This window comes from Petaurus breviceps, unplaced genomic scaffold (assembly GCF_028583685.1).
Source record: "Petaurus breviceps papuanus isolate PSGF00001 unplaced genomic scaffold, PetGlider_PUasm1.0 490, whole genome shotgun sequence".
In the NCBI taxonomy this organism is placed as follows: domain Eukaryota; kingdom Metazoa; phylum Chordata; class Mammalia; order Diprotodontia; family Petauridae; genus Petaurus; species Petaurus breviceps.
Window position 1 is genome coordinate 15,049,468 of NW_027186352.1, and position 25,069 is coordinate 15,074,536.

The 25,069-nt window shown below is 39.7% G+C and overlaps 1 protein-coding gene and 1 pseudogene across 2 annotated transcripts in view; one reads left to right on the forward strand and one right to left on the reverse strand.

Moving 5' to 3' along the window:
• The window catches only part of PRKG1 (protein kinase cGMP-dependent 1), a 1,429,727-nt gene that overhangs the window by 761,271 nt on the left and 643,387 nt on the right, over window positions 1-25,069 (forward strand). The gene's annotated exons all lie outside the window — the stretch shown is intronic.
• LOC138172010 (kelch-like protein 15 pseudogene) lies at window positions 126-1,557 on the reverse strand (annotated as a pseudogene).

Below are 25,069 nucleotides of genomic sequence, written 5' to 3' on the forward strand. Positions count from 1 at the left end.
ACAATCAATTTGAAAACCAAGCCAATACAGGGGAATCTTTAATTGCCATTACTATCACATTAGCCAAACTAATTTCTCTTCCTTCTGACAAATATAGCTTTCTCACCTATAGAAGGCATGCTGCCCTAGCTAAATGAGGAATCCTTTCTATGGCTTTCAAATGCACGAGCCTTCTCAAAACACTGGATGGGGTCATCCAACAAAACCTGATGTTCTGAATGATGGTATCGGTATGTCTCCAGCGTCTTCTCTCATGCCACAGCCAAGACTGCACAGCCTTGTACAGTTCTACGTCTGGGAACCTGCTCAGACGGTCATTATCCAAAGAAGACATAAGCTTTTCAAAGCTCAGATAGGACGGGAAGTCAGGTCTTGACATCAGTGGCACAAAGTTCTCTAGCAGAAAGGAGTCCAACTTCTCCTGGACTCCCTCGATGTTTACGCCCAAATCATCGAAGAGTCTCATAATTTCTGCACAATTTTCTAAGCAGATTTTGGCTAAGACAAAAGAGCAGCAGAACTTCACCACTTCTATAAGTTGAACATACATGGCGGCCTGCAGGATTTCATGGACAGTATTCACACTCAGTTCTGTAGTTCCATAGTACATGAATTGTAGGACATGGCTGAAGCCTGCAGCAGTCAGACCTTGCAAATGAATTTTGTCCTGATCTCGCTCCCTCATGTCAGCTGTGAACACTATCCTGAAGTAGTCACTCTGGGTGGCAAGGAGTGCTTTATGGGCCTGGAACTGGTTATCTTCAGTGACAAGTGTGACATCAAGAAGCAATCCCTCCTCATACAGTGCTCTGAACCCAGAAGAGACACTGGTGTCATGGATGGAGGAACTAAACACTTCCACGTCCCCTGCCATGAATCACCTTGGTGGTCTTGGTCCAGTTATGAGTGGACTGGCGTCTGCAGCAGGAAAAGCACCTCTACCATTGATATTGGTTGGTGTCCCTGTATTCGGCCGAAGAGGGAAGACCCGGGGCTGTCCAGGCCATGAAGACTGGGCCCTCCGCTGCCGCTTCTCACCTCTAGAGGGGATCCTTGCTCCAGGCCGGGTCTGGGGCACCTTGAGGAGGCCAGCGTGGGGGGAGCCTGCGTGCTGGCTGCTGGGGTGGCTGCGGACCCCGCCATCCCTTCCCTTCCTTCCCCCTGGTCCAGCGCCAGCGCTGCCGTCTTTCTTTCTAACCTAAATTTTTTTCTAAAGGAAATAGGGAGCCACTGAAAATTTTTGAGCAGGGTAGTGACAAGGTCAGACAAATCTATGCTTTAGATGATTATTTTGGCAACTGTGAACAATGGCTAAGAGATGCAAGAAAAATAAACCATTATAGGGTAAAAGAAATTAAGCTAGACAGAATTTCATGTAAAAAAGAGAAAGATTTAGGATTTTAGCACAATATGAGTCAATAGTGTGATGAGGCTGTCAAAAAGTGAATGGGATTTCTGCTTTTCTCCCAGAGGGGGCGGGGGGAATAAACAGCAGGGAACACACATCAGTGAGTCAGTGTGTGTGTGTGTGTGTGTGTGTGTGTGTGTGTGTGTGTGTGTGTGTAGTCGAGCTGGGAATGAGAGAGAAAAAAGGAAATTCTACAGGCTTTATTTTAAACTACAGTTATATGCAGCCTAAAATCCCAGTGGAGTTAAATAATCTTGCTTCAGCTACTGTTGTTTTTATGGGTTAAGTTTGCAGACAGAGTTGAGTATATCTTCTCCCCACTGATCATTGAAAAAAAAAAAGATTCATATTTGGGACTGCTTTGTGTATGACTCCCTCGTTTCTTTAATGATTAAATCTACCTCATTCTCCAAGCATATTGCTTTCCTAAATTCTAGTTGGAAACTTGACTATAGGAACCAATTACATTAATTCAGAGCTGGTCTATGATCCCATTAATATTGCCTGTATGTGCTCTGGAAAGTGAAGCCCAAGCATCGCTTGACCTTGAGATCCTAAAGCTTCAAGGAGTAGCCCAGTGGACTGAGTTCTTTGCTGCAGTTCAATAGTAATGACTGGCTATATACCACCTTTTAATTTTTGAGACTCACTATATGTGGATGATTTCATTTGATTCTCAAAATAACCCTGTGAATTGCCCATTTCTACGGATGAGGCAACTAAGTCTTAGAGAAGTAAAGTCACTTGCCAAAGATGAAATTTGCTCATTAGCATGTTGTTTAATTAATATGTGAACAAGAAGTCCTTTTACAGTATTCCTGGTGAGAGATCAGGAAACTTGGATTAATGGGCAGAGGGCGAACCTGCTGCCTCTCAAGTTGGCCCTTTCTAAATGAAGACAGTCCATGTTCCAGCTCACCTTCCCCATATCACCCCTCCATTTTACAGAGGAAGGAAATGACTCCCCCAAGGTCAGACAGCCAATGACTATAAGCATTGGGGTTTGAACTTGAATCCTGTCACTCTATTGCCCTCTTAGTGATCCCATGCTGCATTTCAATGTTGTGCCATGTGTGAGCCATCAGGACAATATGTCTTTCTAATGGAGGCATTTCACAGGAGTGAAGGGAGGCCTACCAAGACATCTTATTTGGTTATAATTATATCCGCTTACTTTTGACTTTGGCCATTACGTGAACAGCTCTTGGCTACATTCCCAGAATGATCTCTCCTTCATTTCTGCTCCTGGATGAAAATGGTCACCATTTGTTTCCTTCCTTCTCTTTGTAATGAAAGTATAAATTTAAATGGGGTAATATGGTTCCTTGCTGGCTATGTTTGATGAAAAGCTGTGTTCTTGTCCCTACCACAAAGAAGCTTTGATTTGATGGTCTGGTCTCATGCCGTCCATGTTAGTTTACAATATTTACTAAGGTTCTAAGCCTCTCAGATCCACTTCTTAGCATTAATGAGTGCATTTCATGGCCAGTTTTGAACAGACTGTTCCTTAACCTTAGTACAAACCACTACTGAAAGTTTAGCAGGAATAGTCCATGATTTTAATCATGCTTTTAACAAAAATGGACTCTGGTTTCGAATAGTTTCAATTAAATGGTGTTCCTGGTGATCTCTTGCACAACACAATCAAATACCCACAGACTAAGGCCAAGGGCTCATTACACACACTTGATGAATAAATTAAGAAACTTCTCACATCAAAAGTGAGTTGATGTTTTTCCCCTTCCCAAACTCAGACCCATTTGTCATGGAGATTCTTAGAATTGAGGAATCATATATTAGAATAAATAGCATAGAAATAAAGGAGACATGGCAGGGCAGATGGAATGCTGGAGTCAATTGGGAAGATCTGGGTTCAAATTCTGTCTCCAGGAGTTAATAGAGAAGTGATCATAAGCATATCACTTAAATTTTCTGAGCCTCAGACTATCCACTAATTTATAGATTGGTCTGCTCCTTGAGAACAGGGACTATATTTTCCCTTCCTTCTCTCCCCAGTTTAGCACAGTGCCAAGTGCATGTTAGGCACTCCAAGAATGTTTATTGACAGATTGACTGGTAGCAATGTGTACCATATAGACTATAGAGCTGACCACAAAGCCAGGAAGGCTTGGGACTTAAGCTCTGACACTTAGACTTATTGGCTTTGTGCTTTTGGGCAGATCACCTACCTTCCTAATACTCTAGGCCCCTCTCTAGACTAAATTGTAGAGAAAGGGCCAGGGTGCATTGGGAGAGCAAATCATTCATCTGGGTATGCCCTCTACCAGGGAAATCACAGGCCCAGTTCTTATCGTGAGCCCATTAACTGCTTTGATGTAGAGTCCTCTCTCCAGCCAAATCACAGATCCTCCATATAGTGAGTATCTGTACACAAGTTTGTTGTATGCTATTCCACGACCAGTGAATATCTCTTCTTTAGGTAAGAAGAACTCTCTCTCTCTCTCTCTCTCTCTCTCTTCCCCTCCCTCTCTCTGTCTCTTCCCCTCCCTCTCCCTCTGTCTCTCTCTCTCTCTCTCCGTCTCTCTCTCTTTCTCTCTCTTGCTCTCACTCTCTCTGTATATATAGATGTACATACATATGCACATATACATACATATACACATACACAGACATGCATGTGTGAAATTCCAATGGAACCATTTGGCTAAATTCACATCCCATTACTTTTGTAATGTCTTTCATTTATATATTACAGTTAACACTCACTAAATAGCTCTTCTCTATATGATGCCCATTGGCCTTTGCTGGTTGGCTCCCACGGGTACCTCTAGGAGCAGTGGGTAACAGACATAGAAAGAGGGGACTAAATTTTTGTTCTATGTAAGGAAGAACTTACCAATGAAGACTTTTCCAAAGTGAAGTGGGATGCTTTGGGGAAGCAGAAGAACCTCCTTCTCTTATGCTTTTGGGCAGAAGATGGATGAGCCCTTGACTTGAGGTATAGACATGATTGTCATTCAAACAGAGGTTGGGTTTTGTGGCCTCTGGTATGCTGTATACCTCTGAGCGTTTGTGTACTCATTCCATTCCAGGTGCTGAGGCTCCTTCAGGGTTATGTCTATAGAGCTGGGAATAAATAGGACTGTCTTCTCAGGAAATGACAGTAATAACCCATGTTGACTATTTTCCCAGTATCAAATTATCTCAAGCTGTAATGATGTCAATCTATTATTTCTAATCTGTGTTTCACATCCTATCTGTTGTATACACCTCTATATTAGAGTCTACATTCCAGTTTTTCTCATTAAATAAGGTAATTTCAGATAAAAAAGTGATAAAAGTAGAGATTATGGTAAAATGACTGTCATAAAACCTTCTTCACAACATAATTACTGTTTCTTTTCTATCAATGCCCTTTCTAACTTCCATGTTTTTGCTCACATTGTTGCCTCCCTCTGGGTCTCTGCTGCCCAGATCTTGATCATCTTGCCATTACTGCCATCTCTGCGCATAACCATAACCATAACAATTATTCAGTTATATGTAGCAATTTGGGGTTTACTAAGCTCTGTCCTCAACACCACCTTCTGAGATATGTGGCATATCCACTTTAAAGATGAAGAAAATGAAGCCCATAGAGGCTGACTGACTTAACCTAGAACCACATAATGAAAGTAGAGTAAGGGCCAGGCCTCCCAGCAGGATCTTCTGACTCTAAGGTCAATGCTTTTCCCATGTGACCCCACTCCTGATTTCTTTTATGGAATTGATCTCCCACTTTTGTGGGAGATCACTCATCACTTTCTATTTATCTTTGGAATAGTTTCTGTGGAATCATTATGTTCTCTGCTAGAAAATTCCAAGAAGGCTGACATTGTGTATTGAAGAGAGCTGGGATTGGAGTCTGAAAAACCCAACTCTAACAAGATTTTTCCCATGAGATTACCAGGTTGCACACTGGTTAGAACTCTAGACTTGGACTCAGGAACACCTGAACTCAAATCCTGTCTCCAGCATTTAGCCTCTGTGCTACTCTAGGCATTCCCCTTATCTTTTTTCATACTCAATTTTCCTATCTGTAAAATGGATGTAGTAATATTGCCTGTCTCACATGGTTGTTATGAAGTTCAAAGGTGAAAATATAATAATTAAAATTATCTCTCATATCTCACTTTATATAAATGACCCATTGATTCTCCTCCAAGATTTTATGTAGAGTGTTGGATATGAATAGGAATTTCTTCTCAGAAAATGTAGACTATTTCCCCACTATCCAGTTATATTTTAAAAGCTTCTAGTGACAACCTTCAGGGTTTACAAAGCGTTTTACATATGTCTTATTTGGTACTCCAACAACCCCCTCAAGCAGGTTCTATTACTCTCATTTTACAGAAGAGATGACTTGGAGAAGAATGGAGTTAGACCCATTTCATAGAATAGGAAATTGAGGCTACAGGAGGGAAGGGACTTGTCTAAGGTTGCACATTGGATAAGAGATCTAGAGTTGGAAAGGGTCTTGAAAGTTATCTAGTCCTACCCTTTCATTTCACAAAAGTGGAAACTCAGGCACTGAGAAATCAGGGATAATACATTAAGGGAGACTTGGCAACCTATTCAATTCATTTTGCTCATCTCAAGGAAGAGGATTCTGACCAAGGGAAGGGAAGTTACCCATCTAAATTCAACCATAGGTTCATAACTATAGAGCACAAAGGAACCCTGCAGTCCACCAAATAAAATCCTTTCATTTTGAAGATGAGGAAAATTGCACCCACAAGGTGAAGTGACTTTAAAAATCACATAGGTAATAAAGGAGGTATGATCAAACCCAGGTATTTTGGATTTTTTTCCATTGACTGAAGAAGCTTGCCTGTGAGTCTAGCAATTGACCAAAACCAGTTGTCTCAACATGAGGGTAGAGAATTTCATCACTCATGAAACTTTCTATGAAGAAAATGAATGCATCACTGCAAGGTGGACACACTCAAATAAAACAGCAGAACTTAAAAAAATAAATTGCTTTCAGTTATCTAACTAGTCTAGAATATGAGAATACTATGAAAGTTTGAACATCTTGAAATCCCAGCTTTTTTTATCAGCTGACATTCTCCCTAACATCTAAGGCTGACCCTGTCTTTGCCTTATTTTGAAACTCTTATAGAGTCTTAGAGTTAGTGTAGATCTGGAGGGATCTCTAAGATTCAAGTTTTACATGATAAATGGTGTGTTTAGTTGGAAGGTGCTGCTACTTATTTTTCAATTAAAAACAGCTTTCAGGGTTGATTTTGGTCACTGCAAGATAAAAGTCAGTTAAGAGTGCTTCTAGCTCCAGATTGATGATCCTTTTATATTACAATACTTCACCTTCCTATGCCTCAGTTGCCTGACCTGTAAAATGAAGAAATTGGAGTGCATGACCTCTAGTGCCCTTTCCATGGAACTATATAATCACTGATTTCTTTATTTAGTTGGTTGTTTTAGTCATAAGTGATTCATCTGTGGAAAGAGATACATACAGGAAAGAGATTGGCATTTATTACTCTGTACCATAAAAATAAGTTCCTCTTACTGGATCAAACCAAAATATTAAAAAAGATGTCTGATATTTTGCATAGAGATTGCAACCTATTGAAGTCTACCCAAACTGAGTGACTCTTGTCCATACTGACTCATAAATTCACAGCTGGGATTAGGGGGCACCCAAAGTGTTGGTAAATTGCCTTAACTTTTCTTAATATCATGAAGATACCAGTGGCACAGCCAGTTTGACCATGCATCACTCTTGTCACAGAACCATGACATCTTCTTTGACGATTGCCTTTACTCCAGAATTCTTTCATAATCAAGCCTTGAAGATGACTTAGTCTACTCACAACCAACCCCAGGTTCTTTCCATTCCCTTTTCTTGTGCTGGTATCTAAGGATAAAGAACTCCTTGTAAGTTGTTACAAATAGAGGGAGGAAATGACATAACTCATCACACCACACTTCTCTGGCACTCATGGAACACTGAATTTGAAGTTCAAGACCAGATTTCAATCTTGTCTTTCGTCTATAATGGATGTATGACCTCAGCCAAGTCCTTTGTCATTTCTAGTCCATGTCTGTGGTGTTCTAATTGTGCTTTGTTAGAGGAAATAACGCAGAGTTTGGGGACCAAAAACCGGGCATGAAATCCAGGTTCTGGTAATGATTCTGTGACTCTGGGCCAGGTCCTTCCTTTCCTTGGCTTCATTTCCTCATAAGTAAAATGAGAGGGTGTGACTTAATTCTATCACTAGATCATCTCTAAGGACTCTCCAGGTTCCAAATTTTATGAGCTTTTGATTCCAGTTTCCTATGTGTATGGTTTGCCTTTTTTGTTCATGCAGAGTCTCTTAAAAATGGGAATTCCATAACTGCATAGCCATACTTTTTGACTGGGTATAAATCAGATGTTGGATGGATGGAAACCAAAATTCTTTTTATCTATATCCATCTGTCCATCCATCCATCCATTTTCTATCTTTATCCATCTTTAATTATCTATCCATCTATCTTTATTAATTTTCTTTATCCATTGATTTATCTACACAATACACATCTACATATATAGATACAAAGATATAAGTGTGTGTGCACATATAGATAGAGGTATATATGTGTGTATATATATTGCATATATACAATTTGTATATAGTGTATACAGTAATGTGTTCACTATCTTTAATAAGAGGTTGAGAGACTTTGACATTTCTTTTCAGTTATGGGAAAGGACTAGATTCACTAGAGTTTGGTTCCTTGCATTTTGCTTCTTGTCTTGGATGCCTTGCAGATCTTTAGAGTGAGTGTGTAAATCTTGGTTGAAGAGAGCCCTGCTGATGGGATGCCTGATATAGAATGGCCCTGAAATGATGCACTGGGCCACGTGCCCAGGACTGGAAGTAAATCATGGAAGGCTTAATGACAATTCAGCACTAAGCTGAGAGGAAATTTACTATGTTTTGTCTCGACTTTTATTTCCTTTTGCTTTGTTGTACACGAGAATCTTTGAGATTGGGGGAAGGGTTATAAAGATGACCCGTGGTCTGCTTCATATTAACTAATCTTGCTATAGCATGTTATCTTTGATGATAGGCTTTTTTTGTATTTATTTTATATGCATATATGTGCATATGTATATATGTGTATGTGTGTTTATATATGAACTCTGTATGTGTGTATGTATGTAGATACACTATCTATGCATATGTATAAAATAGAGTATAGCACATAAGAAACACTTCCTAAATGTCCTGTCTAGGATATTTCTGCATAGTCATACGTGGTCTCTCCACACACGAATACGCAGTTGACTTCTTGAGGAGAAAGACTACTGTTCTCTTGTCTTTGTTTTCCTGGTGATGCTGGTCATGCGCTGACTATTAACCCCTAACTGAAGTTCAGTGAGATGAAGTAGCTTGCGTTGATTAAAAATATATATTAAGGGGCAGCTAGGTGGCGCAGTGAGTAAAAGAGCTGGCCCTGGATTCAGGGGGACCTGAGTTTGGTTCTGGCCTCAGACACTTAACACCCACACCCACACCCACACACACACACACACACACACACACACAAACTAGCCATGTAACTTTGGGCAAGTTATTTAACCCCAATTGCCCTCCAAACGGCAAATATATATATTTAAATATAATATATATTATAATTAATATATTAAATTACATTAAATAATCAATATATTAAATATCTATATCTATCTATATCTATATCTATCTAATCTATCTATCTATATGTATATATATAAAGTATCAGGATCAAGATTGAAGCCCAGGCCTGGCTTTTCTCAGTGACTGCCATCCTTATTGCTACTAAGAATCACAGAATTTTAGTGGGCATCTAGTTCAACCCATATTTGAAAAAAAAGTGTCTGGCTGGACATAGGCAAAAAGCAACCAAGCAGCCTTTGCTTGCACACTTGCAGTGCAGAAGAACCAGCTCCTACCTGAGATAGCCTGGTCTGCTTTGGGATTGTTTTCATTATTTGCAATTTTTGAAAGTGTTTTTCCTTAAAGCCAGTCCCTCCCATTAGTCCCCATTAGATCTATCATGAGAGAGAACTAACTCAGTCCCTCTTCCATATGACAGGATATGTAGGAGACTTAAAGACAGCAATTATTTGCTCTCGGATGAGTTTCTTTTCCTGCCACCCCTATGGCATGGCTTCCAGGCCTTCACCATCCTGGTTGCCTTCCTCCTTAGCCACAAGTGTTTCTATAGAAGCAGCATAATAATAATTTGTATTTATGTAATTCTTCAGGGTATACAAAAGCATTATGTAGAATACATTATTTCATACTCCCCAAATCCTGGTAAATAAGTGCTATTGATATCTTTATTTTCTAGGCAAGAAAACTGTGGCTTAAAGATTTAATGACTTGACCAGGGTTTCATACAGTAAGTTCCATACTTTATCCACTGTACCAGTTAGCAGCCTTAGAAGAAAATAGTAGATGAAATAAATGAGAGTATATTAATTAAATGTAAGCACTTAATACATACTTTATCTGTCTATCCATATTTGAATGGAACGAACAGAAAATTTGCCAAATGACTCTCCCTGAGAAAACTAATTAAAAAAAAATATTTAAAGGCTATTAAAACATGGCAATGATAAATTATACATAATGTACAGAACTCTTAGTGTAAGAGTTGATTGTCTAATTATGGGCTCTAACCAATGGATTCAGGATGATTTTCCTCCATTGCATCCTTCTTATTCCACAATCAGATCTGGGAAGCATTGTAGAGGAGGGGGCACAGGACAGATGATTATATTTGAGTCAGGAATACCTGGCACTGAATTCTACTTCTGAAAAGTACTAGCTGGATGCCATCAAACAAATTATGTATGTTCTTTGAGTATCTTTATCCTTAACTGTACCATCAGAAGAAGATTGCCTATAATCTCTAATTCACTCTAATAGTGAATTAGAACTCCAATAGGGTAGCTATGAATTTCAAATACCATAATGCCTATAAAAGTATTTTGCAGACTTCAAGTACTCTATAAATTGTCAGTGATTATTGACCTCATGATTCCATAGTTCTCTGGAAAAGTGGGTTTGTCCAGTATGACATGACCTCTCTCCTCCATAAGGATGTGATCAAGGTCAATTGGATTAAATAACCATTAGAATAATTCAGATCCTTGGAGATGGGCACAAGGTCAAGGTCTTCTCTGCTATGTTAGCTAATGATCACTGTGGAGACTGTTAACCTACCTACAAGATGAGGAAGCTTTGGGAAATTGCCATACAATTTTAAAAGACAGATTCATGTTTGGAAGTGCAGACTTGAAGTGTCATAAATTAAGTAGAAATTTGTGAACCTAGCTAGATTCTGTTTCTAATTAAGTCTAGATTTTCAAGTGCATTGAGAGTTGGAGGTTTCAAGAATAATTATTTGAGTTGTTTCTCTGGTGTTAATAAACATATCTTTGTGGATTTTGTTCAGACTTATGCTTTTGTTGGTACCTCCTGCCGAAGAGACTTTCTACACTTATGTCAAATGACACCTTCAGTTTAACTGGTAATTCAGAGCGTTCTCTGGGGCATTGAGAAGTCAAGTGGATTGTCCATTGCCATGGAGCTTGCAATTGTAAGAGGCAGGATTTGAACTTAGGCCTTCATAAATCCTCTATCAACGCTATCCATTCTGCTGCTTGTCTGGTGGACTGGGTTTAGAGGTTTTGAGTCTGAGAACACCTTGCCCTGTCCAATTCAATCCCCAAAGGTCTCGCTTCTTCTAAAGCATCTCTTAATCAACCAATCCAGCTTTATTAAGTGTCTGCCCTGTGCCAGGCACACAGGATCATGGGAGCAGTTGCAGAGATGGAAGGGCAGGGGATGATACTCAGCATGGTGAATGATCTTGAATATACCCTGTTTGAGGTTTGTATGAAAGAACTGGGACTGCTTAGCTCTGAGAAAAGAAACCTAGGGTGGAGTTGATGGCTCTCTCTAATTACTAAAAAGCTGCTACATGGAAGAGGAATCACTATTACTTCTGTTGGACCCTAGAAGGTAGATCTAGGAGAAGTGCTTGGGAGTTGTATGGAGACAATTGAAGCTTAATGTCAGGGCAAAAGCAAAACTCTAACTTCCCAGTGAAGAAGGTATCCAAACATGTAGCAGACAACGTCTGAAGATGTGGGGCCCATCCCTCCCTGCCCACTTAAGAGTTTTTAATAAAGACAATGATGAAGGGTCAGATGTTTCATAGAGAGTGATCTTCCTGATGCCCTGGCTGGATTTTCTGACCCGTGAGATCCATTCCAACTCTAGAATTCACTGACTAACTCTGAAAAAGGCCCTTGGGGGACATCTAGTTCAAGCTGTGACCTAAATAGGATTGTGCTGTACAACACAGGTAAAGAAAAATCTCGGACCTGAGGTTCTCTATCTGCCAAGTGAGACAAAGGATGATTTTCATTCTTTGCTCAATAGGCACCTTGTTAGAGCCATTCCCTGAATGGTAGTGACATGATTTTCTCATGTTAAAAAGAACCTGAATCCATCTAGCTCTACCTGTTCTCAAGTGACTGGGCTGACCTTTCCCACAGGTGGAAATGAATGTTCTCACCAAAAATGGTTTTCTCACAGCAAACCTCAAAGGTAGAAAGGTGAGGTCTGAAGATTTCCATTGGGAGAAGCAGAACCTTGGTTCAATGGGTGGGAAACTGGACTCAGGTGTCAGAGAGACACAGATTCAAGTCTCTCCTCTGATAGCCAGACTGTGTGATCCTGGACAAATCATTGACTGTCTCATTGCTTTAGGTAATTTTCTGAAATTGTAATTTGAAGAGTAGACGTCAATGTTGTATCATAAATGAAATTATCATGGTTATTTACCAAGGAGTTCATATAGCAATGAGATAAGAAAACCAATTCTTAAGGGTTAATATTACTTTTTTTGGAAAGATCAACTCCAGTGTCCCAAGATATCCAAGATATACATAAATGACACATCTGAAATGGGTCGGGGGTTACGCTCCTTATGACGAGCATCTCTTAAGCACCTTTACTATGGCAGACTCTGTTGGTTACTGGCAATGCGAAAATTAATGGGAAATTGGCATTGACCTCAAGGAGTTTATATTGTGCTGGGGTGAACAACATGCATATAGCTTGGTGAATTAAAAACACGTGTGTATACACTATAATCCATGTGCATTTGCATAAATACATGTATATATGCTCACATAGATGCTGTATGTATATATGTTTAGGTATATATATATGTATATGTAACACAATATAATGTCTGAAAAGGGTGACCAAACCAGGACAGAGATTTATGCCTAGTCATTTCAGTCATGCCCAACTTGTCATAATGCCTTTTGGCATTTTCTTGGCAAATATACTAGAATGGTTTTCCATTTTCTTCCCTGGCTCGTTTTACAGATGGGGAAACTGAGGCAAGCAGGGTTAAGTGACTTGCCCAGAGTCACATGGCTATTAGGTATCTGAGGTCAGATTTTGAACTCAGATCTTCCTAATGCCAGGTCCACTGCTCTATTCACTGCACCAGTTAGCGCTATAAAGAAGTTTATAGAGGATAGTACTTGATTTGAACCTTGAAGGTAAGCAGATGTTCTGAGAGGTATGAGTGTACAAGGAGAACATTCCAGATACTAGGGGAGCTTAAGAAAGACTATAGAGAGGGCAGATGGAGTTTCAGGTACTGCAAAGTCCACAGAGGGCAATGGGATTGGGCTGAGTTTGAGAATAATAAATGAGAGGGAGTTGTATAAAATCAGCTTCCAGGAATAAGGATTGGTTCTTTTATTCTAGTATGTAATTGTACTTGGTTCTCTTTAACCATGAAGAAAAGATCAGAATTTTGTAAGAAAAAAATCTATCTTTTGGCAACATCTTGTTTTTGAGTACAGATTTTTTAAAAATTTGGTTGTCACAATTTTGGACAATTCTACTCTCAGGCCTCATGCTGGAGATGCTGATTTTCTTAACCCCGAAACATCATAACATGATTTAATGAGAGCTGTTTATTTTTGTTAAGGTAATGGAAGAAATGGTCACCTTTAGAGTCAGTCTACTGCATAGCCTATTGTAGAGAGTCTTTGAAATGAATTCATTAATGCTAAAAACTGGCCCTGTATGATGCAAGACCTTAGTGAGCACACAAAAATAACATGGAGGCTTCAAAGGCAAAACATGGAATCAAAGGTTCTTTGTGCAGTTCGATACCCCAACAACTCATCCAACAGATCCTTCCAGCAAGAAGCCACAGTTCCCTTTAGAAAAGCAAATCAGAGAAAGAAAGAAGTCAACAAATGGTGAACATTCTGATCCAGGGGCAGAAATGAAGGAGGGACAGTTTAGGGAATCGGACCAGGTGCCTTTCATAGAGAGGGCTCAATTAAAATCAAACTAAGATTACTTAGGCAGCACGTCTCCCTTCCAAACAGCAGAGCTTTGGAATTTGGAAGGGTTTTCATGATGTGCTAGATATGATAGGGCTTGCCCTCTGTGTGGAGAGGCAGCCTAGTGGTAAGCCTTGCATCTGCACTTAGAAAAGCTCATCTCCTCTTCCAGCCTGGAGACGTGCTGCTTGGGCCCTCCTTGATCATTAGTTACTCTTCTTCAGTCACATCTGACTGTGACCCTGTGGACCATAGCATGCCACTACCATCCTTGGAATAAATATTAGAGTGACTTGCCATTTCATTTCACAGTGGATTAAGGCAAACAGTTTAAATGACTTACCCAGGGTCACAGTACTAGTAAGTGTAAGAGGCTGAATTTGAACTCAGGTCTTTCTAGCTCCAGGGCAAGTGTTCTGTCCATGGAACCATCTGTGTACAATGGGCTATTCTCACTAGGGTTCCTCCTTTTGAGAAAAGACAAAAGTAGATAAACCCTTATTCTTGGGCATGTATGGACTGCAGTAGACGTCTGAAGTCTCTTCCAAATCTGAGTGTCCACATTTCTTTATGCTAAAAGAGAAACCAGAAATAGGAGTTATGTTTCTGTTAATAAAAATGAGAAAAATGAATGTCCCCTAGATAGAAGTTTATACTATTGGAATAAACAATGAATATACATATTAGTCACTGCAATATACATGCTGAATAAATACAGAATAATTTCACGTAGTATTCATTCATAGCAAGGATTCAAGAAAGGTCTTCTGTGAGAGCTGATACTTGAATAGAACTTTGGCCACAACACAAGATGTTTCAACACAGTTTTTTTTTTGTGATCTTGAGTTTGGAATATACCTGAGAGGTTATCCAGTCCACCCTTTCCCCCTTCAGGTAAATGAAGGAAGTTTTCCATATGTTTTTCACCACCACTCACTGCTAGGCTTTGGTTTTAACCTGTATTTATAGACATTCACTGTTCCCTCTCCATGTGTCCCTCTTCCTCTTGGCTCTTCTTACACCTTTCCCTGATAAGCACCCTCTTCTGTCCTTTCTTTGACTGTCAAAATCCAACCCATTCTCTCAAGTCCCTCCATCATGAAGTCTTTCCTGATCCCCTAATCTCTCATCCCAACCCTTGTAGTTCCTTCCTTTCAGAACGTAATAGATTTACAGAAATCTAGACTCTCACAACCGGAAAAGAGCTTAAAGATCATCTATTCAATCCCTCTCTGGACAATCCCTTCATTCTACAACATACCTGATATGTGGTGAGAGTATAGCTCTCATTGACTCATCCTAGCAAATACTAAGATCTTTGGAAAAATGAATTGTGGTCCTTTTCCCTGTATATTCTCTTTATCTCCTTACATCACATTTATTACAAAGCAGGGACTGGATAACTTTTTTTTTTATAAGCAATCGGGGTTAAGTAACTTGCTCAAGGTAACACGGCCAGTTATTATTTCTGGGTGTGGTGCTGAGTATCTGAGCCCGGGATTCGATCTTCAGGTCTTCTCAACACTGGAGCTGGTGCTCTTACTCGCTGTGCTACCTGGCCGCCCCTGGATAACTTTTATATATTGACTATGTATAGCTTGGATTTTCCTGCTTTTCCCACTAACCCAACTTCTGAAGGTAGTAGGCAGTGTAGGCTAGTGGGCAGAACTCTGGCTTTGTAGTAGGAAACTCCACAAGTAAATCCTAATTGTGCTGATCACTCTCCATCACACTGGTCCCTCAAGGACTGTAGTTTTAGAACTTGAAGGAATCTTTGAGATCATCTATTCTAACTCCTTTATGTTACAAAGGGAGAAACTGAGGAACATAAAACTTAAGTGATATACCTTCCTGAATAGTTTCCCCCTCTTTCAAATGAAGGTGGTGGCCTAATTGCCCTCTAAAATATCTTTGGCTAGAAACATAATGGGGAGGTCTTATGATCTAGAATTTAAGCTGAGGTGAGCTCTTTAACATTGGACATCAATGACCATGCTTCTTCTAGTGACACATGGATTAAAGATTCAATTCTTAGGGGTGGCCAGGTGGCTCAGAGAGTAAGAGCACCGGCTCCAGTGTCAGGATGACCTGGATCAAATCCGGGCTCTGATACTTAGCACCACACCCAGAAATAACTGGCCGTGTAACCCTTGAGCAAGTTACTTAACCCGGATTGCTTATTAAAAAAAAAAGATTCAATTATTCAGAGAAAGATAAGATGTGGACACAGTCTCCACATTTTGTCCATCCCCACCTCAAATGGTTTTGTGAACCATTTTTGACAATTTAGAGTAGCTCTAAACTGGGGTAGATTCCTTCCATTATATTTGCTGGAATTACCTTGTGCTGACAGTGCTGAGCGCTTACATAAATAGTGGCAGAATGAAGTGAGATGGAGTTCTGGTTTGTGTTTGTTAAGCTTCGAGGCAGGAGCACTTAGGCTTCAGAAATGACATTACCACTCCCTGAGCCTGTTGACATGCAATGCTAAATTCCCCTAATAGTAAGAGCACTTTGCATTGGGCTCTTAGAGACAAAGAATTAGAATTCAGAGTTCAATGAACAGTGCAAGCAGTGGCCCCCAGAATAGATGGTGCATTGAGGTATGAAGGGCAGGTGTTCTGAAAAGGGAGATTGCAACTGTTGGACAAAGAGTTTTCATAATTCATGGGGGAAGAAAAAAAGAGTTGGCCTTGTGGCCTGGCCCATGTTGTCGTGAAAGGGAGAAGTGTTGCAGAGTGGTGCCAGGTGTCTTTGTTCCCCATGGGAAGGGGGAGCAATTGAAGTCAGAGGCTCTTCTCTTTCATCTTGGGCATTCGGGCACATTCTGCAGACACTCAGAATGCTGGCAAACACTTATCAAGCTGGAACATTTTGATTCATTGAGAATTATCCTCAGGAAGAAATTTTCAGGATCATATTAGAATCCATTTAAAAGGGGTTCTAAGTAAACCCGACAATGGGGAGGTATCCCCTTCCGCCTCTTCCTTCTCACATACAGGCTCAGGAGAAGGGTTTAGTTCATTTATTTCATCAAACATGCTTTAAGCACCTATAACGGGCAAGGCACTGTAGGTATGAGCAAATACACAGCCAATAAGGAAACAGTTCCTGCCTTCAAAGAGCTTACCTTCTATTGGAGAGGTGCAGCAAGCACCCAAGAGAGTACTTTCTAAATATATGTCAAGTAACACAAGGCAATTTCCAGAGGGAGAGAGTCCTAATCACTGGAGATTGGGAAAGGGGCTTCCTGGAAAATGCCACCTGAGCTGTGTATTGAAGTAAACCAAGAATTCTAGGAGGGGGATCTGAGGGTGGAGGGCATTCCAGTCATGGGTATTGCCAGTATACAGGTAGACAAGCAGCAAATGGAATGATGTGTGTGGCCCGAAGGACAGTGTCACAGGAGCAGAAATTGCCTAAGGGAGGGTAATGTGAAAAGAGTCTGGAGGCCTGGGTATGGGAGGCTTTAACTGGTGTAATGTAGCACTGAAATGCAATAGGGATCCATGGGGGATTTTTGAGCAGGGGTGGAGTAACATGATTACTTCAATTTCATGAACATTAGTCTGACAGCTGCTAGTCAGGGTTTTAGAAATGGAAGGATAGACACAGGAAGGAACTCTAGTTCTATCTCTGTATTATTTCAGATTAGGAAACTGAGAGCCAGAAAAGTACAGAGATGGCTAGGATCATGGAAATAGCAAGTATCAATTGAAATGCAAAGCTAATTTCTTTGAAATTCAAAGCCAGGATACTTTCCAAAGCACCAAGACACCACACTGGCCTTTGTACAGGTGACATATGCTGTCGCATTCTTCACTGGAGTTTGCTCCGCAATTTCACTGAAAGGAAAATAAATGTGTACACTAATGAGAGGTCCAGAAATAGGGAGGAGGAAGAGAGATGGGCTGCTGAGAGTGCTTGCCTGGTCCCTCTAGCACAGTGGCAGCAGGGGTTAGGAGGGATGGGCTAAGCAATACAATTACCATTCATCCAGGAGCCCACGTGGGACCCTTCTCTGGATTCTACTGAGGACAAAAAGGGAGGAGTGATGGTACCAGGGAAGAGTGGGAACATTTAGCTCACCTGTAAACCTCTGCTATGAAGCTGACTAATGAAGAAACAGAGTCTGTCTAACAAGCAGAGAACCTAGAGTGAAGTTAAATTGGCCTCAAACATCAAATACTTTATTGCTTTTCTCCATTGATTTTCACAGATGATGTTCCTTTGACTTATTAGTCTTTCACTTTGTTTTTAGCACAAGAAATCAAAGCAAACCAGATGGACAGACAGTCAAACACACACCTCCTTGGAAATCTGGCAGAAACATCCCAGTTTTCACTCTGCTTAAAAGCAGTTACACTTTTCTCCATTTTTTCTTTAACTGTGATACTCAACACAGTGTTTGTTTTAAGATGAAATTGTCAAGAAGTAAAGAATTATGACTAAAAGAGAAGAATTGAGAATCAAATAATTGGGGTGCAAGAGAGAGAGACAGAGAGAGAGGAGAGAGACAGAGAGAGACAGAGAGAGACAGAGAGAGAGAGAGAGAGAGAGAGAGAGAGAGAGAGAGAGAGAGAGAGAGAGAGAGAGAGGAGAAGGGAGAGACTTAGGGAAATGGTTGTTTTCTGCTTGTACCCATAAACAGATAAAAAGGGAGTCTTTTTTATTAACTACCAGAAAATTTTTTGATGTTGATAAATTAAATAGGACAATGTGGAATTGTAGGTCATTCCTTACAGTATGTCAGCCATGACATTTTATCATCGGAATATCACAGAATCACAGATCATTAGAGTTGGAGGGGAATTTGATAGCATAATTATAATAGTAATTTTAACAATAGCTGGTATTTCTATAGCACTCTAAGGTTGTCATTGCATCTTATATTCCCTCCTCATAACAACCTTGGGAAGTTGATGCTCTTCTTGTGTCAGTTTTATAGTTGAGGAAATAAAGACAAAGCAAAGTTGAATGATTTGCTGTGGGAAAACAGTTGCTAAGTGGCTTGGTCAGCATTTGAACCCAGGTTTTCCTGACTCTGGGACCAGCACTTAATTTACTAAACCCTCTAGTTGGTCAGGTCAAGTTTTGTTGAAAGCACACTTCCTGGGTGATGGCAGGCATTTAATAAATGCTTATTGGATTGAATTGAGTTGAATGCATTTGGACTGAGTGTGAATAGTCAACAGTCATCTACATTTTGCTTCAAATGAAGAGGAACCCTCTACCAGTTGAGAAATACTGAAAAGTAATGGCTATTGACCTGGTCTTCCATATTCCATGGAGAGAAATATCACATGCAAATAATTCATGACTTCTAAGGATCTGTAATCATGGGTATATACGGGTGCTACTTCCGCTAGCACAGATCCTAATCCATCCTGACCCACCCTATCTCCTGTGATTCTTGGCAATTGCCTTCTGCAAGTCTTCCATAGACCTTCCATAGACCAGAATGTCTGTATATTTTTTTACTCTTGACTGTGCTAAGTGACCTCCTTTTGCTAGGCACACACAGCCTTGATGGCATGAATACTACATCTCTTGCACGTTGTTGGAAGGCAGTATTCTTCACAAAGTACAACTAAACTTGTATTTTTTTGCTGCTCACTCTTGACTTCTTAGTAGCTCAGGTAAATGTGAATTCAAAAGAAGGATCCTAGTCCTTAGGCTCAGTTATCCTATCTGGCTGGGGAGAAAACATGCACTTGAAACACAAAGGATGGAGAGTATTGACACAGAATCAAGGACTGAGTAGTCAATGACAACATCGACTTAGTCCTCCAATCAAGAGGAAGTCTCTTTTATTTGTTAGACAAGGCTCTTTCAAAGAGGAGCTCCCACATCCATAGTGAAGGACTGTGGTCATTCAACATGAGTGCCCAAATATCAGTTCACCTTTACCTTGACTTATCCTTTTCCTTTAATCTATACCCTCTATTTTACTTCCTTTCTTAGAGAAAGAAGACTGCAGGAGATGACACAAAAGTCTCAGTTTCACCTTTCTCTGGGAGTAACTATTGCACCAATAGGCTTCCATTGTCATGATCTCCCTAGAGCTTATCTTCCATTTTAATTTATTAAAGCTACTATTCTTTTCAGACCATCATGGATTGGTAGAGAATTACATAATTTGTAGATATGTCCTTGCCCTCCTCCCTACCACCTCTCTCATCTTGGGCACATGATCTTAATTTTTCCAGGTCTCAGCTTCCTCATATGTAAAATGAGAGGTTTGAACTAGATTGTATCCAAGATTTCTTTGAGTCTTAAATACTATTTATATTACATAGGATAAAATAATAGATGCTATCGGAGTTCAAAGGGGTAAAGATTATGGTAAGCTAGACTCATGAGGGAAGGTTGCATGATAGGCATGGTTCATAAGCAGGCCCTTTAAGGAGACAGGAGATTTGGCTGGGGAGAAAACAGAGGGGATAGTACAAGAAACAGCAAAAATCAATGTATAGAATTTGTCTTTATGTTCTCACATATATGTAGATGAGAATGAGAGAAGTATAATTTAAAATTGGGCATTGGACATATTGAGAGGATAAAGCTGAAATTTCTGAACAAAATGAAAGATCAGCATCAGATGAACTTGACTTAACAAGACTATACTGAACACTATGTAAGTTATTCCTCACAGGATGTTGCCCTTACCATTTATTTTTGAGGAAAGGATAAGATGTATTGGATTTATCCAATTTTCTCTTTCCCCCAAACATAGACAGTACAAACAGGTCCAGAAATGTAATTTCATCAAGATGGAGAAATCCTAAGGTGAAATCTCCCTCCACCAATGAAATATTAGAAAGACATTTATAATTTATTGTCTTAGAAATTTGGCTTGGCCACTGGGTGGTTAGTGATGTGCCCATATGATACAGCAAGCATTTATCAGACGTGTGATTGGAACTGAGATCATTCTGGCTTCAAAGAGGTGCTTTTATCCACTGTTAGTCTCCCTTGTGTAAAGGAATCAAAAGCACAGAATCTCCAAGTTGGTGAGGATCTCTTTGCAAGCGTCATGAAGGCAGATATCATATCTTAATTATCTTTTCATCTTCACCAGAATATAGCCCAGTGACTTGGACCAATAGGCACTTAATAAAATCCTGTTAACTAAATGGGCAGATGAATGGATGGACGGATGGATGGATGAATGGAAATATGTTTGCTTTCTTCAAGAGCTTAAGTAAGTTGTCTGTTTTTTTCTTCAAAAATTGATAATAATAATAATAATAAACTCCTTTCTCCTCACTTACCAGTGGTGCTATTCTGAAATTCTTCTTTTGAATTCAGCCAAAATCTTTCTCTTTATGACTTTTGTGCATGTATCCCTCATATACTTTCTAGGGACAGGTGCAATAGGTTGAATCTTTATCATTTCAATCACTTTTCAGTTGTTCCTGACTCTTCATGACTCCACTCAGGTTTGTTTTTTTTTTGGTAGAAGTAGTGAAGTGTTTTGCCATTTCCTTTTCCAGCTCCTTTTACAGATAAGGAAACTGAAGTAAACAGAGTGAAGTGACTTGCCCAGGATCACACAGCTAGTAAGTGTCTGAGGCCAGATTTGAATGTAGAAAGATGAGTCTTCCTGACTACAGATCCATCACTCCATTCACTGTGCCACCTAGCCATCTCTGTCCTCCTTATTATAGCCCATTAAATATTTTAAAGTTCTCATTATGATGCCCCTAGGTAGGCGAGACATTCCCAATCACTTTGCTCCCTAGGGAACATGGTTATACATGTCTTTGTGATAATTTTCTTGCTATGCCTGCCATCTTGAAGTTATACTTCACTCAACTGGATTTTACTAGGACTCTCAGGCTGGTTCAACTTCAAAATCTTTCAGAAAATTCCTCCAGCTATAATGCCAGTGAGTGGCAGTGAACACCACTAGCCCAAGAAGGGGAAGTCTTAGTACCATGGATTGAATTTTTCATTTCAATTAAATTTTTTAATTAACTCCTGCTTGCTAATTATTCATCACTGCTTGAAACTGTTCCAGAAGAGAGAAACATGAAAGTGTAATCAAAGTTTGAAAGTGTGAGTGACCAGAAGGTGAATACAGGCAAGTCAATCACCCCAATTAATAAGAACCAACCAATTGACTGAACTCTCAAACTGAATGATTCTTTTATTCTATTTCTAGGACAATGAGGCCAATGACAATAAAAAACACTTACACACAGCAAATACAACAACAAAGTTAGTTGTAGAGTTAGGAATCATTCAACTTCAATTTCCGTAACATCCGTATCTGTCTTCCTAAATGCACATATCTAAATCTCTTTTAACCTTATAACCTACTGTAGAGGTTATGTTTTACATTTTTGTTTTGTTTTGTTTTAGAGGTCTTAGAATGGTATGTACCTCAAAGCATAGGACCATAGATTTGGAACTGTAACCAATCTATTAATTAGTTGTGTGACCCTGGGCAAATCAGTTAATATCTCTTAGCTTGTTTTGTTAGCTGTAAAATCAAGAGATTGCACTGCTTTAAGTTAAGGTTTTAAGCCTTAAGTTACCTTCCAGCTCCACATCTATGATTTTATGATCCTTGGACATCTAATGCAATTCATACAGGACAACATCCTCCTCCTCCTGACAAAAATTGGTTCAACCTTTTCTTGAGAAACTCCAAAGAGAGGGAATCCCCCTCCTCTGCATTCTTCTAAGGCCACCTTTCTAATATTGACACAGCTTTAACTGTTTCAAAGCTATTCTTTCTTCTTAAAAAAAACAACTTATGAATGTAATTGTCAACAAACATGAACATTTCAATATTTGGAGAACAAGAGAACGATGATTAAAGAAATGTGAATTTCTTAAGAATTATATAGAACAGAAGATTTCTGTTTGAATTTGTTCCTGTGCCTTGGCTCAAAGCTTCTTTTTCAATTTCCTGCAGTCTTGCTCCCAGTTCTTTTCTTTGGTGGCAAGAAAAATAAATCTCTTCTCTCTCCAGTATGATGACCAGTCTGGTAATTGAAGCTACTTCTGCATAGCCTCCTGGGGCTGATAGAGTTGGGCATCATTCTTATGACCCTCACTGCAGGACATTTGTAAGCATGTTTGAAGTTGCATTCTCTTTGATTGTCTATAGATCAGAATCAGAATTTCACCATCCCTCTTGGACATGCATTGCTAGCCATATTACTATGATATATCCATTCTGTTACCCTGGAAAGGAGACATGAACCCCATTACAGAAATGTCCTTCAGCCATGCTTTGATGTCTCACCATGAAGTCTGCATGGACAAAAGTATCTTGAAGCCAATGCCTGTCACAGCTAATGAGACCATGAGGGGCTTTCTTTTTGTGTCCAAAGTCTTACAGTTTCAGCCACATCTTTGCACAGAGTGAACTTGGGGCTCCTTGTGCAAAGCAGGGACTTCTGTCACCTAGGGCTTGGGTTCCTGGACAGCACCTGATTCTCTCTGGCAGGATGTAACTTTGCTCCTCTTGTTCATATACTGAGGAAGATGTCCAGTCCCCTGCTAGAAATGAAATCACCCCTGAATCCATCCATACCCAGAGGGGCAAATAGGATAGCACAAAAAATTGTACTCTAGAGAACTGAACCAGAAATAATTGGAATATTGATTCAGTATTATGCTTTTGTTATTGTAAATGAATGTTTTGTTTTCATGTTAAAGGTATTTTGGGATATATTTTCCATTAAATCTTCCAATAACAAAGAAAATCATTGCATTGTAAGTAGTAATGACTATCCAAAAGGGATGGTGAAATGTCTGCCTCTGAAAAAGTCATGATCACTGGGTACTCAAGTGTAACCCTGGTTTACACATATCCTTCAGTTAGATGTTAAGAATGCCAGATTCTATCAACATTAGTCCTTCACATGAAAAGTTGCTTACCTCATCCTTCCCTTGTACCAGAGTAGAAAACATGAAGTAAAACAAATCATCATAGCAATCATATCTGAAGGTATGTGCAGAGTTCTATACCCATCATTCCTCACCTCTCTAACCAAACGAGGGAAGTATTTCTTCATTTCTTCTCTAGGTCCAAGATAAATCATTGTAATGACAACCTTAAGCTTTATTTTAGTGTTCTTTTTTATTTGGCTTTCAATAACCAGTTCCAAATAATTCTCCTGGTTTTGTGTATTTCGCTCTGCACCAGTTCGAATAAATGAAGGAGGAAGGACATTTTCGTGGCCTAATCTCAAACTTTGTCCAGCAAAAAATAAATGATTATGTGTAAGCTTTTTTTCTCTGTTATGTGAACACCAAAACGTCCATATAGCTGGAAACCTTTCCAAAGGGAATTTATTTCAAAGTTAAATGTTCTTTACCCATATAGGCATAAGAAATAAGCTAGGAGAAAAGGTTTTTGTTTAATGGAATCTAGTGGAGAGTTTCATTCACTCCTGAGTCTTCCCAGGTAATGATATTCTGAATAACTACAGTCAGTATTCCTTTTTTCCAAATCATTCACTAGAAAGCTCAGAATGTTATTCAGTAACTGTAGCAAAATCATCCACGCATACACAGGACATTTTGGTTAACTGGGCTCTCTTCATGTGGAAGCTGAATTGTATGACTCCAGGGTACAGAACAAGCTCCAAGGAAGTTTATCAAAAAGAAGGGAGATTTTAATCACATGCAAGGAAGGAGTTCCTAATAAGGAAAATCTAAAAATGCAAACACTTTACAAGGAAGTGAGTTTGCTATCATTGGGCTCATCCAACTGAGCTTGGAATGGACCATTGAGAATGCTATTGTCCAAGGGATTCAGGATTGAGATAAGGTCAGTCTTTTGAGGTTTTCTTTTTTTCCAACTCTAGAATTCCAGAGATAACTTTGCTTGCATAGTTTTTTATAGACTAGTATCTATTCCTTACACTTCATTAGTGCCCTGTTGGTGAATGTTGCAACCCATCTGCACCTCATCCTGTGATATTCTCTTCCATGTCCTTTCAGAAATCTTCTCTCCATGACTGGCTCTTCCTCCATCTCATTGAATATCTTATGGGCAACAGTAGAACCCTCAGATTGTCTACCTGCTGTCCTCAGTTCACCTCCTTTTCTTTCATACATGAGCTTCGTGACATCTCCTGTGTTATCTAATAGGTATCATTTATTTCTTCTGCCACCAAATGTCAGTTAGAAAGGCTCTGGAAGGCCGCTTAGTCCCATCTGTGCCAAAACATCAATCTCCTCTACAACAGACCTGACAAGTCATCACTTGGGTTTTCTTTGAAGACTTTTTTTCACAGGGGAGGGGGAGGAATAGT